Source organism: Panthera leo, chromosome B4 (assembly GCF_018350215.1).
Source record: "Panthera leo isolate Ple1 chromosome B4, P.leo_Ple1_pat1.1, whole genome shotgun sequence".
Lineage (NCBI taxonomy): Eukaryota > Metazoa > Chordata > Mammalia > Carnivora > Felidae > Panthera > Panthera leo.
In genome coordinates, this window is record NC_056685.1 from 116,631,664 (window position 1) to 116,645,358 (window position 13,695).

General features: G+C 42.0%; 1 pseudogene; it reads right to left on the reverse strand.

Annotated features, from left to right (window-relative positions):
- Window positions 1-8,434: 8,434 nt before the first annotated feature.
- On the reverse strand, window positions 8,435-9,715 carry LOC122225452 (annotated as a pseudogene).
- Between the last annotated feature and the right edge of the window lie 3,980 nt (window positions 9,716-13,695).

Here is a 13,695-nt window from a genome sequence, read left to right on the forward strand (position 1 = left end):
AACAGGGAGTATTTTAGCTCTACTGCTCACCTGGAAAAATTACTTAATCCCTAGAATCCTCAATCTTTTCAGGAAAATTGAGATACCTGTGCCTCATGGGGTTGTTGGAAGGATGAAATGAAATAATGCATGTGAAGTGCTAAGCATTGTACTTGGCATAGTGATCATTTGTTACATGTTTGCTGCTATTATTTTTATTGGCTTTTATTTTGTCCATTTTGGTCATGTTAATATGTGTTTTTCCTTATTTTGTTAGCCAGAGTTTTTAGGAAGACCTGGAAAATGAGAAGCAACCAAGACATGGGAAATCAGCAGATAGAGCCAAAAGAGACCTCTAAAGAGAGTTCCCAACATTAGTGATGATCACCTGTTTTTGAAATATATTTACATTTAGGAAACTTGGGAAATCGCAATAGGTATATTAACACATGACTTCCTATTTCCATCATGTCTAGCTCTTCAGGGTCACCTTCACACGCCAAACTTCAGCCAAGCTCAGAGCAGCTTGTGCAAGAAAGATCTCAGCTCTCTGGAGCTCTTCCTTAAGACTTAACTTCCACCCAGTCCCCAGGGCTCCTAGAAAGAGTTCTCTCCCAGGAGCTCTCTCCCGTCCCTCTCGTCTGGACAGGAGTCTAGCAGAATCTCTTTTCCTGACAGAACAGAAGTGTACGTGATGCCCTTCCTGTTCTCCTTCCAATGGGTGAGAAAGTGGAAGAAATTATTTTAGCTACTTTTTTTTTTTCATGTTTAGTTCACAAAATGGTTGAGGCAGCCCTGACCCATTTCTGCATTTTTCTATGAAATCTGTTTTTGTGTGTTCAAGAATGTTATACTTGATATTCACATCTGTAGTCTGGTCGTAACAAGAAAAGGTGAGGGCAGCTGGGGAGGCCAGAAATGAAGGGAGCACAAGACAAAGTTCTTCCCAGTTAGTAAAATAGCATAAGCGACCCTCTCCACCTGCCCTGACTCCTTCTACCTCCTCTCTCCCCCTCCCCGGCCCCTATCCCTGGTTGAAAGCAGGCTGGGTCTGGAGAGCCTCTCACACAGATTTGCCATTTGCTTCTCTGTTTGTGCCCACGGGAGGCACTGGCCAGAACAGGATAGATTGTCAAGCTGTGCTGGGTGGGCCTGCTGGTCACATGACCTTCTCTGTTTCCCCCACACCAAGTAGGGTTCCAAGACCAGCAGTATCAGTGTCTCTTAAAAGCCTCACCAGAAATACAGATCTCAGGCCCTGGCCCTGGCTTGCTGGCTCAGAATCTGCTTCTTAATAAGATACTCCCAGGGATCAGTATGAATATTAAATTAAACCACTGCCTTAGAGACTCAAAGGATACTTTTGGGATTGGAGGAAATTCAGTTCAAGAGTTATCAAACATATCAGGACTCCTTCTCTTGGAGTCCTGGCCCTGGATCCTCAAATTGGTACTCCTCTAATACTCTAATGTCATCCCCAATACAGCATAAGTATCAGTTTATTTGTCCTTTTTCCCCACTCGATGGAGTGTCCTGAATTTCCAGATGGTATATTTTCCATCTCTGAGCGTGTTTGTTGGATGGATGAATAAACGTACAAATGAATGAGGCTTTCATATGAGGTTCCAGGGATACTTTTATTCAGTGCTTTACTCTTTGATGGCTTTGAAGCAAAGAAAAAGCTGCTTCTTGAACTCTTTCTTGTCCTCTGATGTCACCAGGCAATATGTTTGCTTGCAACAGAAAATGCACTTACTGTCCTCTTGTAAATGGTAAACGCTTTACAAACATTTTCATTGGACCATAGTATCTACTCATAAAAGTGCACATATCATAAGTGCATAGCTCACTGAGCTTTATAAACTGAACACACACCAGTGCAATCAGTACCCAGATTAGATACAGAGCATCACCACCACCCCACTAGATGGCCCCCTCAAATTCTCTCCTATTCTCTATAAGCCTCGCTCCCCGGAGGTAATCACTGCTTGATTGCTAACAACATATTACTTCTACCTGTTTTGTTATTTATATTTCCTTTACTTAAACAGAAATGTACAGTAGGTACTCTCATGCCTGGATTCTTTAGCTCTTATATTTGTAAGATTCTTCCATATTGTTATGTATAGTTCTGGGTTATGTGTCCTCATTGCTGTGTAGTGTTACATGTGTGGGTAGACCACGATATATTTATCTGTCCTACTGTGGATGGACATTAGGATAATTTTCAGTTCTGCATTACTGTGAATGGTGCTGCTATAGCACATTCCAGAACATGTCTTTTGGTGGACATATTGCAGCCAGGTTTGGACGTGCTGCTTTGACCCATGCCAGGTCCCATTCCTTTGGGACCTCTGCACCAAGCCAAAACTCATTCATTGCAGCAACCCAGGCTCTCTCATTATGGACTCAAACCCAACAAGCTCCCAGCTGGAGTAGGGAAAGGTGCATCAAGCAGGAAGGGAGGCTGTTTTCAAGTTACAAGAAACAAATTTTCTTCACAGGGACGCCTGGGTGGCTCTGTCAGTTAAGCTGGCTCTTGGTTTCAGCTCTGGTCATGATCTCATGGTTCTTGGGTTCAAGCCCCGCATGAGTTCAAGCCTCACATGAGTTCAAGCCCTGCACGGGGCTCTGCACTGATAGCACAGAGCCTGCTTGGGATTGTCTCTCCCTCTCTCTCTTCTCTCCCCAGTGTGTGTTCTTGCTCACTCTCTCCCCCTCTCAAAAATAAATAAATAAACTTAAAAAAATTCTTCCGAAATGCTGATCTAAATCATACTTTATTTTCTTCTCAGTCCCTACTGTTTCTTTTCTAGGTGCACCTGATTGCAAGATTCAACCGCACTGGGGTTTTTTCTGACTCAGAGATTCCGGCTCTACTTACATTTTTCCTGCTAAGTAGCCAGTGGTATTTCATCAAAGTAGGTACTTACACCTTTTGTTCTGATGGCTTAAAGCATGTGTGGGGTTTGACAAGTGTCATTACTGATTTCAAAAACAGTATTTCTGTCTCAGGTTGGTTGGCGTTGAGCCCAGTTTCTCTTGTTTGCCTGCAGAGCAGGGGTGATTGCTATTTGCTTATGAAATACGTTTGCAGCAAAGACCTACCTAAAAGTCTTTCCTTCTAAACATTCTTCTCCTTTACAAATTTGTGTTTGAAGAACTAACTAGTATTTTGTCATTTCTTATAAAAGGGCTCTTGTGCTGTGTATTTGGAATTGAGCAAACCCAAGTAAGAGGCTCATATAGTTGACTTCTCACGTTCTCCGGCAGGTGTGTGCCTTAGTACTTCTCCAGCTGAGCCATGCACGTCCCCTCACCTCCCACCCTGCTTTCCACTTCCCTTCCAAGTGCTGCCTCCTCCGGGCATCCAACACAGACCCTTCTCCAGCCAGACTCTACTCTTTCCCAGGGGTGCACCCCACTGTTCTCCCCCAGGCCAAGGTGCTGGACTGATTCCCTGCTCACTCCTCTCTCCCCTGTTTGCTGGTCCCCTTCTCCAGAAATATCTTCCCAATGTATTGTCCTTCCCTTGTTGGTCCTGAAGTTTTCTGAATAGGAACTTTACACACACACACACACACACACACACACAACACACAGAGTTAACCCTCATTATTTGCAGATTTCATATTTGTGTGTTCATCCACTCACTAAAATTTAGTTGTTACCCCAAATCAATACTTGAAGCCCTTTCATGGTCCTTTGTGGACACATGCAGAACAGTGAAAAAATTGAGTTGCCTGAGGCTCACATTCTCAGCTGAAGCTGAACAAGGCAAAGCTGAGCCTTCTTGTTTCTGCCTACAGCTTACACTGTAAACAAGTGTCCTTTTTGTGGTGTTTAGTGTCATGTTTTTCACATTTTTGTGCTTTTTTTTGGGGGGGGGGTCATTTCACTGTTCTAAATGTCCTCCAAGCAAATGCTGAAGTGCTGTCTTGTTTTCCTAAGCACAGGAACGCTATGATGTGCCCCATGGAGAACATACATGTGTTAGAGAAGCTTCGTTCAGGCATGACTCACATTGCTGGGGGCTATGAGTTTGATGTTAATGAATCAACCCTGTATTAGATAAGGTATCTTTGGACAGAAGCACACATAAAACAAGGTTATGTATTAAGGCGCTCCTGGGTAGCTCAGTCAGTTAGGCATCCAACTTCAGCTCAGGTCATGATCCCATGGTTCATGGGTTTGAGCCCCATATTGGGCTCTGTGCTGACAGCTCAGAGCCTGGAGCCTGCTTCAGATTCTGTGTCTCCCTCTCTCTCTGCCCCTCCCCTACTTGCACTCTCCCCCCCTCCCTCTCTCTCTCAAAAATAAACATTAAAAAAAAATTAAAACAAGTTATGTATTGATTGAGAAATGCCACCAAAAGTTCACAGAACCCCACTGTGTTTCCCCTGGGAGCAGTGGTTCAGGTTTCACTAATTCAGTGCTCACTGCAACTTTATATAGAACACAACCACAGCAAGTAAGGAGAGTCAACTGTACATATTCTTGCCCTTCCAGTCAGTTCACATTTGTTTCTTTCAACCTCTCTCTGTTCCCAAAGCAGTTAAGGTGGCAAGCTTTCCCTAGGGATACCTTACTCTCTCAGAGCACCCAGCTCAGTACAATGTGGTAGGTGGGTCCTCAGTAGATGGGAAAGGAATCCAAGAAGGAGGGGAGGGAGGATGGGACAAAGGAAGGAGGGGTGGGGGGGTGGGGGGGAGGAAAGAACAGTGGAAGCTGAGATTATTGCTTGTCAAAGAGAGCTTGGATTCCCGGAATTTCACAGTCCTCAAATGCTTCCTCTTTATTTCCGAGAGGAATCATTGAACTAGAATAACATAAAATTAGAAATTAAGTGCTATTTTGTGATAGCTTTGGCTTTTATTTCTGCTCTTTAAGGAATCACACAGAGCAAATCTTCCAGATTCTTTGGAATTTTAAAAAAATGTTTCCTTTTCCTCCTTCTGCCCACTCTTCACCCATTGTTCACTTGGAGCAGGAAAGCCCTATAATTCCCCAACTCTAGGCCAAAAGGAACTGTACTCAAGGCAGGCTTAAATACAACTCTGAGATATTACCAGACACCTTTCATGGGTAGCAAGCAGCATGGATATTGGCTTGTCCTTGGGAAATTCATTACCTTATTGGGCAAATGAAGACCATAAAATGAAACCGCCAGAGAACAGAGTGGGTGACTGAATAACTAAAGGGTATTCAGGTGGACCAGTCCACAAATGCTGTAGGAGTTCAGTGGAGAGGTCTGTGGGCATCTTTCTGGAAGCAGTGAGGCGTGCATGGAAACATAAAGCAGAGGTCTCATTTTTTTAAATTGCTAACCAATATCAATAAAAATTTGGGGGGCACACCCTCAAAAAATGTGGGGTTTTTTGCTTGTTTATAAATTCTTTACATGTGCTAATGTAACTAATGAATATCTCATGGCACAAAATACATTGAGAGGAAGGGTCATGGTCAATGATAGTGAATATAAATCCTTAATTTTAAATAACCATCTTCATAATTTTGCTTTGCATCGTATAGAGCTACCTTCCTGTCAGATTTGATTTGATCATCATTGTTTCATTTTGTTTGTTAAATCGAGGTAACCTACCTTATCTTGGAATAGAAGCATTAGTTCTGCCATTTTCGTTTGCTTACTTATACTTACATGGTAACTTCTGCATTGAGGCTGCAATCTGTGAAACCTAAGCATAGCACTTCCAATTACCTGAGCCTTCAGAAAAGTCATGAGCCTGCATAGGGGTTTGGCCAGGGGCAACAGAAATAATGCCAGCCCACTGAGAAAAGTTAAAGGGACAGTAGAAGAACAAAATACAGTTGTTTATGATTACATCTCACAAGTCGTATCTGTGAAGCAGACCCCTTTCATAAATAAAATTAGAGGTTTAGTATTTCCTGCCTGTACCCAAATGATTGCTGCATGCATTGTCTATCCTGCTTTGGAAACCTCTCCTGAGTGAATGTGTAAAGTTTGGATGGGTAATTGAAAGGGACAGTAATTCCTAAGACGTTAATGGTTAAGAGCATAGTCAGATACCAAATGCAAATTCAGAAAAATAGCTCACACTTCTTGAACCCCCAGATGTATTTCCAAAGGACGAATCCATCACATTTTACCTGTGATGCCTATGTGCACTGGGGCTGTGCATTCCACCCTGGCCTAGTGATCAGGGCAGGGATTCATTGAGGTTTTCTGTCCCCTAGAACCGGAAGAAATCACAGCCACTGGAAACTTACCTTTCCAGGTTAAACTAGCATCACTGAGCCTTGAAAAGTGACGTACCATCACCTCTGCCATATTTGATTGGTCACACAAGACCAACCCTGATACCATAGGAGGGAACTACACAAAGACATGAATACCAGGAGGTAGAGGACATTGGGAGCCTTGTTGGAGCTGGCTACTACCACGAGGTAGGCATTATTATCATCCCCATTTTACAAAGGAAGAAACCGAGGGTCTGATAAATAAGTAATTTGCTCAAGTCACTAGCTTGGAAAAAGCAGACCGTGGGTTCCAACCAGGGAGTGTGACCCCAGAGCACATCCTTTTTGAGCACAGCACTGCAGCCTGATCTCACCGCAGGCCTTTTTCTAACTTCCTTTCTTCACCCCACTGCATGAAACATTGCAAATGAGATAGATTTCCTTTTGCTTAGACCATTTCAAAAGTCATTGTTTCTTAAGGGTGGAGGTTGGAGGGTTTCCAAAGAAGGAAATACAATGAGAATATCTGGCCAAAGTCCCTAACATGTACACGTTAATTAATTAACTAAGAAAATGTCATCCAGAGACTGAGAATAACAAGACCATTGACCCGATTTCAGAATCTGACATTTACAAAATGATCACAAGGTAGTGGGTTGTATGTACATCCTGTTCCATTTCTCCCTTCCTGGTTGTTTCGGTCAGGTTGTCTCACGAGTCTGGGTGGGCTAAATTGAGCAATATTTTGCTAAAATAAGTCTGCAATATTAGACCTTAGGAAACAAAAGCCGGAAAGAGAAACTACATTTCCTATAAAAAGTGGAACTACTGGATAACATCTTGCCAACAGTATGACTGGATAGAGGGCGATCTATGTGTGAGAAGGAGTAGGACTATATATGACATTTAATGTTATCTGTATAAATGATCATGAGAAAGGTAAAGTTTTGTTGTTCTTTTGTTATGATGTTTTCTTAACCAAATCTGTAGTTGCACTGAATTGTAGGCCATCATTTTAAACTAGATATGGCACGGCATTCATCAATAAACACATTTTGTTTTATTTAGTAATTTATGTTAGCATTTTCTCTACGTCAGGCCCTATTCTAAGTGCTTTAGACATATTAACATAATTTTTAAACTTCTTTTTTACAACAATTTGAGGTATACAGCATAAAGATTTGATATTTGTGTATATTGCAAAATGATCACCACAGTAAGTCTAGTTAACATCTGTCACCATACCTACAGATTTTATTTTCTTGTGATGAGAACTTTTAAGATGTACTCTTTTAGCAACTTTAAAATATGCAAGAGTATTATTAACTGCAGTCACCACGCTGCACATTATATTTCCGTGACTTACTTATTTATGACTGGAAGTTTGTACCTTTTGACCCTCTTCATGTATTTTGTCCACTCCCCCTGCCTCCAACCTCTGGCAACCACCAATCTGTTCTCTGTAACTCTCAGGTTGGTTTTGTTTTTAATTCTATATATAAGTGAGATCATATGGTATGTAGGTATATACTTATCTTTCTCTTCCTGACTTATTTCACTTATCATAATGCCCTCAAGGTCCATTCCTGTTGTTGCAAATGGCAGGATTGTTTTTATGGCTGAACCATGTGTGTGTGTGTGTGTGTTTGTAAGTGTAGGTATATGTGTATATATGTGTGTATAACTGTATGTATACATATACACACACACACAGACATACACACCATATTTTCTTTTTCATTCTTCCACTGATGGACATTTAGGTTGTTTTCATATCCTGCCTATTATAAATAATGCTGTAATGCACATGGGGGTACATATATCTTTTCAAGGTAGTGTTTTCATTTTCTTCAGATAAATACCCAGAGTGGAATTGCTGGATCATATGGTAGTTCTATTTTTTTTAAGTTCTTTCTTTTTTTTTAAATTTTTATTTATTTTTGAGAGAGAGAGAGAGAGAAGGGGAGGGGCAGAGAGAGAAGGAGGCACAGAATTCAAAGCAGGCTCCAGGCTCTGAGCTGTCAGCACAGAGCCTGATGTGGGGCTCAAACTTACTATCTGAACCATGAGATCATGACCTGAGCCAAAGTCGGGTGCTTAACCGACTGAGCCACCCAGGCGCCTCATATATATTTTTAAGTTCTTGGCTTATTAATCCTCTCATGAAAAATCTGCACCATCACCACAGATAAAGTCACTGCAGAACCTTTATTCCTTCTGTTTTCCAATCTCCGGCTCACTTGTTGCCCATACCAACATTGGCTTCTGCAGTCCCCTGACTTCTTCATTCTGTTCTTATGGTCCTTTCCCTGTTTTCTGGAGGTCTTTTTCTTCTCACACAGGCCATGTCTTGCAAGTCTACGTTTGGGTTCATTTTTCTGTGCATCATCCAAGGAACCATAAATCATGCCAAAGCCAGTTGTTTTGCCACCACCAAAATGGGTTCTGAATCCAAATACAAAGACGGCATCTGGTGTGGTCTTGTCCGTTCTGGCTAGTTTTCCCTGAATTTCTGTCTTAAGTACTGTTGCCTTTCCAGGGTGAAGAACATCAATGAGCACTTGTTTCCTCTGAAGTAGTTGGTTGGTCATGAACTTCCTGGCCTAGATAGGTACTGTGTCCTTCTTGATGGTGGCTGAGCTTCAAGGAGCCAGGGAGGAAAAGAGAATGACTATATGGTAGTTCTGTCTTAGTTTTTTGAGGGTCCTCCAGACTGTGTTCCATAATGGCTGCATCATATTTATATTCCCACCAGCGGTGCACAAGGCTTCCCTCTTCTTCACATCCTCACCAACACTTGTTATGTCTTGTCTTTTTGATAATAGCCATTCTAACAGGTGTAAGGTAATATCTCATTGTGGTTTTGATTTGCATTTGGCTTTGATTTTGATTTGCATTTCTCTGATGATTAGTGATGTTAAGCGTCTTTTCATGTGTCTGCTGGCCATCAAGATGTCTTCCTTGGAAAAACGTATTTTCAGATCTTTTGCCCATTTTTTTAGTCAGATTTTTTTTTTTTTTTTTTTTGCTATTGAGTTGAATACATCTTTATATATTTTGGATATTAACCTCTTATCAGATACATGATTTGCAAATATTTTCTCCCATCTGGCAGGTTGCCTTTTCATCTTGGTGATGGTTTCCTTTGCTGTGCAGGAGCTTTTTTGTTTGGTATAGTCCTACTTGTTTATTTTTGCTTTTGTTGTCTTTGCTTTTGGTGTCCAATTTAAAAAAATCATCACCAGGACTGAAGTCAAGGAGCTAATCGCCTATGCTTTCTTCTAGGAGTTCATGGTTTCAGGTTCTACATTTAAGTCTAATCCATTTTGAGTTTATTTTTGTATATGGTATAAGATGATGGTCCAGTTTCCTTCTTTTGCATGTGGCTGTTCAGTTTTCCCAATACCATTTATTGAAGAGATTGTCCATTCCTCATAGTACATTCTTGGCTCCTTTTGCCACAAATTAATTGACCATATATACTTGGGCTCACTTCTAGGTCTTCATTCTGTTCCATTGATCTATGTGTCTGTTTTTGTGCCAGTGCCATACTATTTTGATTACTATACTTTGTAATGTAGTTTGAAATCAGGGAGCATGATGCCCCCAGTTTTGTTCGTCTCTCTGAAGATTGCTTTGGCTAACGTGGAGTCTTGTGTGGTTCCGTGCAAATTTTAGAATAGTTTGTTCTGTTTCTATGAAAAATACAATTGGAATTTTGATGGGGATTGTATTGAATTTGTAGCTTGCCTTGGATAGTACAGAGGTTTCAAAGATTTTAATTCTGATACTATGTTGAATAAAAGTGGTTAGAATGGTCATCCTTGTCTCATTCCTGATCTTAAATGAAAAGCTTCCAGCTTTTCACCATTGAGTAGGATGTTAGCTGTGGGCTTATCATAGATGACCTTTACTGTTTTACATATTTCTATTAATCCTGACAACGACCCTGAGAAGTAGGTATGATTGCTTTTCCCATTTTACAGAAGGGGAAACTGAGGCACGAGCACTGTCCTGGTTAAGTTCCACATTACACAAGTTACAAAATAACCTAAGGTTAAGTAACCAGCCAAGATTACACAGCTAGTAAGTTTCAGAATTGAGACTGGGTTCCAACCAGGCACTAGAGCTGCAGAGCCTGGCTTTTAGTCAAGCTTTTTGCCTGGAACAAAATATGGATGCCTAGGTCATTCTCTTTTGTGACCTCATAGGCCATTCTTGTCACTGGCATCCCCTCCCTCCCATTCTCACCCCTTCTCTTGCCTGACCAGCAATTTCTGCGCTTTTTTTTTTCCTAAGAGTCAATTCATGTTTACCCTCTACTATGAAGCCTTCCATGACTTGGAAGTCAAAGATTTATGCACCTATTTCTTTGTGTTCTTAATATGCTTTGATCATTTTATTGAGACATGGGCTATTTTTTAATCTACTCGGCTTCTAGTCTACCTTCTCTGTTACCAGTTCTGTGATGCACCTCTCCCCCATTTTAGGGGTGGTCCGTGTGATCTGAGGCTTTCCTTAATGCCACAATTCAGAGGCAACCATGTGAACCAGGTTGGTCTAATCCAAGTGAATCCTGGGACACGACGGGAGCTGGTGGAGAGAAACACATGATTCCATTGCAAGTCCAGAGCTGCCGGCAGCCTTCTGTCTTCACACTGTGCCCGAGAATGAAGCCAAACTGAAGACAGGGAGAAAGGAAGGAGAGTGAAAAAGCCTGCTGGAGACATTGTTTGAACCTCTGGGTCAAACCCCACTTAAATTCAAGATACACCCTTTGGACTCGATGAGCTAGACTTCCCTTTTTCAGCTTACTCCAGATGGAATTTTCACTCATTTGCGACCAGAGAATACTAACCAGTAGATGTATTCTACCATGTATCTATAGCTATTTGACTGTTCCGATGTGAACTAGACCATAATTCTTTGGGGGCAGTAGATGCTGAGTAAATATTTGTTGAATGAATTTAGCTGAGGAGTGTTTTGGAGGGAACTGAGCCTAGAGCGGGGACACCTTTATGGAGGCTAATGAACTTAGCTGGTACAAAATATAATCGAGGGACTGAAGAGTGGGATTGAAGAAAAGGGACAGGAATCAAAGAATGAACAAGGCAGTGGTACAGAATGGGGTGCACAATAGTTACATTGAAACTCGAGTGCTACCCCATTCTGTGTATTTATGTACCATTCTGTGTGTGTTTTAGTAGACTTCTCTTGAGCAGCCAACTAAATTAAATTTCATATTGCTAGCTGGTTATTGCCTGTCTAAATTACCCATCTCTGCCAGTTTGTCACAGTAGAAAAATTAATGTTAGACAGAGGCTCACGTATGAGCCAATAACCGTGATTATCACAAAAAAGGAGCTTTATTAAACAACATTCAGGTCTTCCTAGGGATAGGATTGGGAGTTGAGAGGCCCATACAACTCAGCGTGTGGTGATAGGCAGCTCCTGGACAATGTAATGGAGCATCAGCTAAGAGCAAAGGCCCTGAGTAAAATGGAAACTGGGTGGTGAAGTTGTCCTTGCCTTCCCTAACCACCAGCTAAGAGGACATCCAGTAAGAGACCCTGAGAGTTATGTGCAACAGCACCCTACAGCCAGCTCCAGGACCCAGCGGAAGGGAGGAACAAGGCGCCTCTTTGCTTCCCATCAGCTCACCTAAAAAAGGAGCTAAGTCCTACTTAGCCTCAACATCTTCACTCTCAGCCTGCCCCAGGACAGGCTAGAGGGCAAGGGAGGTACCATCCGTTTTGCTCTGGGATTATTGTACTTTTGCCCTCCTACTTTGTCACTGACCTGCAGACTGCCAGCTGCAAGGTGGATTCTGGATAACTTATGCCCAGATCAGCCATGGAGAAGACTCCATTCTCCGGGATAAAGGATCTATAGCAGTACAGATGGACCATTCTGTGATGATGGAAATGTTCTGTATGCAGTGCATTATGACAGCATCAGCCACAGTGGCTACTGGGCACTTGAGATGAATTGATGGCTAGTGCAATTGAAGCATTAAAATTTTTAATTTAATTTAATTTTTAAAATGAAAATTTAAACAAGGACCAGTGGTTGCTGTATTGGATAGCATAGCTCTATAGTTTCTTTCTCTCTCCTCTCTCTTGGTTTGCCTCTTCTACCTATTTCTTCACCCGTCCCTCTCCCTTCTGCTGAAATAGCTTCTGTGGAATATGGACTTTCACATTCTGGGCCAGTGCCCTAACCCAGTGGATGCACAATGAGTCAGTCAGTCTTTTAGCTAAAGAGGAGGATTCTTTTTTTTTTAATGTTTATTTATTTTTGAGAGAGAGAGTGAGACAGAGCGTGAGAGGGGGAGGGCCAGAGAGAGGGAGACACAGAATCTGAAGCAGGCTCCAGGCTCCGAGCTGTCAGCACAGAGCCCGACGTGGGGCTCGAACTCACAAACTGCGAGATCATGACCTGAGCCGAAGTCGGAGGCTTAACTGACTGAGCCACCCAGGCACCCTGAGGATTCTTGGTCATGACTCAAAAACATAAAAAAATAAAATGGTATGCTATCATTTCAAATTGTTAGTATTTTACACAACTCCCTTAGCTGGTTATTTACTTCTTATTAGGAAGAAACTATAAGAGCAGGAAAGATGCCTGTGAAGAGTTCTGGAGCCAGACTTCCTGGTTTAAGATCTGACTCTCTCACTTATTAGCTGTAGGCTCTTAGGCAACTTACTGAATTTCTTAGTATCTCAGTTTCCTCCTCTGTAAAACAGCAATAATAATATTGCTATATTATTGTGGTGGGTTGTGGTGAATCTTAAATTGTGTGTGTGTGTGTGTGTGTGTGTGTGTAAAGCACATAGGACAGAGATCAGCACATAGCAGGTGTTAATCAACATTTACTAATATTATTCCCTCTGCTTGGCAACCTTCTTTGCACAGAGCAGGTGCTCAAAAGAAGTTTGAGAGAATGAGGACTGGATTAAGTGTGTTGCCACCAGGTGGCAGTAGTGCCTCACTTATAGGGACTAACCAAACCACCAGAGGACTTCATTGGAGTTGGCGAAACTCCCTCCTTCATGAAGTCCCAGATGCGGTATGAAGAACTGAACCCCTTTCCTCTTCTGTCCTTCCTTTTCCTCTAATATCTGCCCTCTCTCTACTGTGATAAACCTTTCCTTCCCCTTGCCCCCCGCCCCACCCGTGTATTAGCCTGCTAGGGCTACCGTGCAAAAGACTGGATGGCTTAAACAGCAGACATTTTCTCACAGTTTTGGAGGCTAGAAGTTCAAGATCAAGATATCTTCAGGGTTGGTTTGGGTGAGGCCCCTCTCTTGGCTTGTAGATGGCTACCTTCTCACTATATCCTAACGTGATTCTTCCCTAGGCACATGCAGAGAGAGCGCTTTCGTATTTCTTCCTCTTCTAGTAAGGTCACCAGTCCATATTAGATTAGGGCCCTACCCTTATGATTTCACTTAGCCTTAATTACTTCCCTAAAGACCTTATCTCCAAGTACAATCA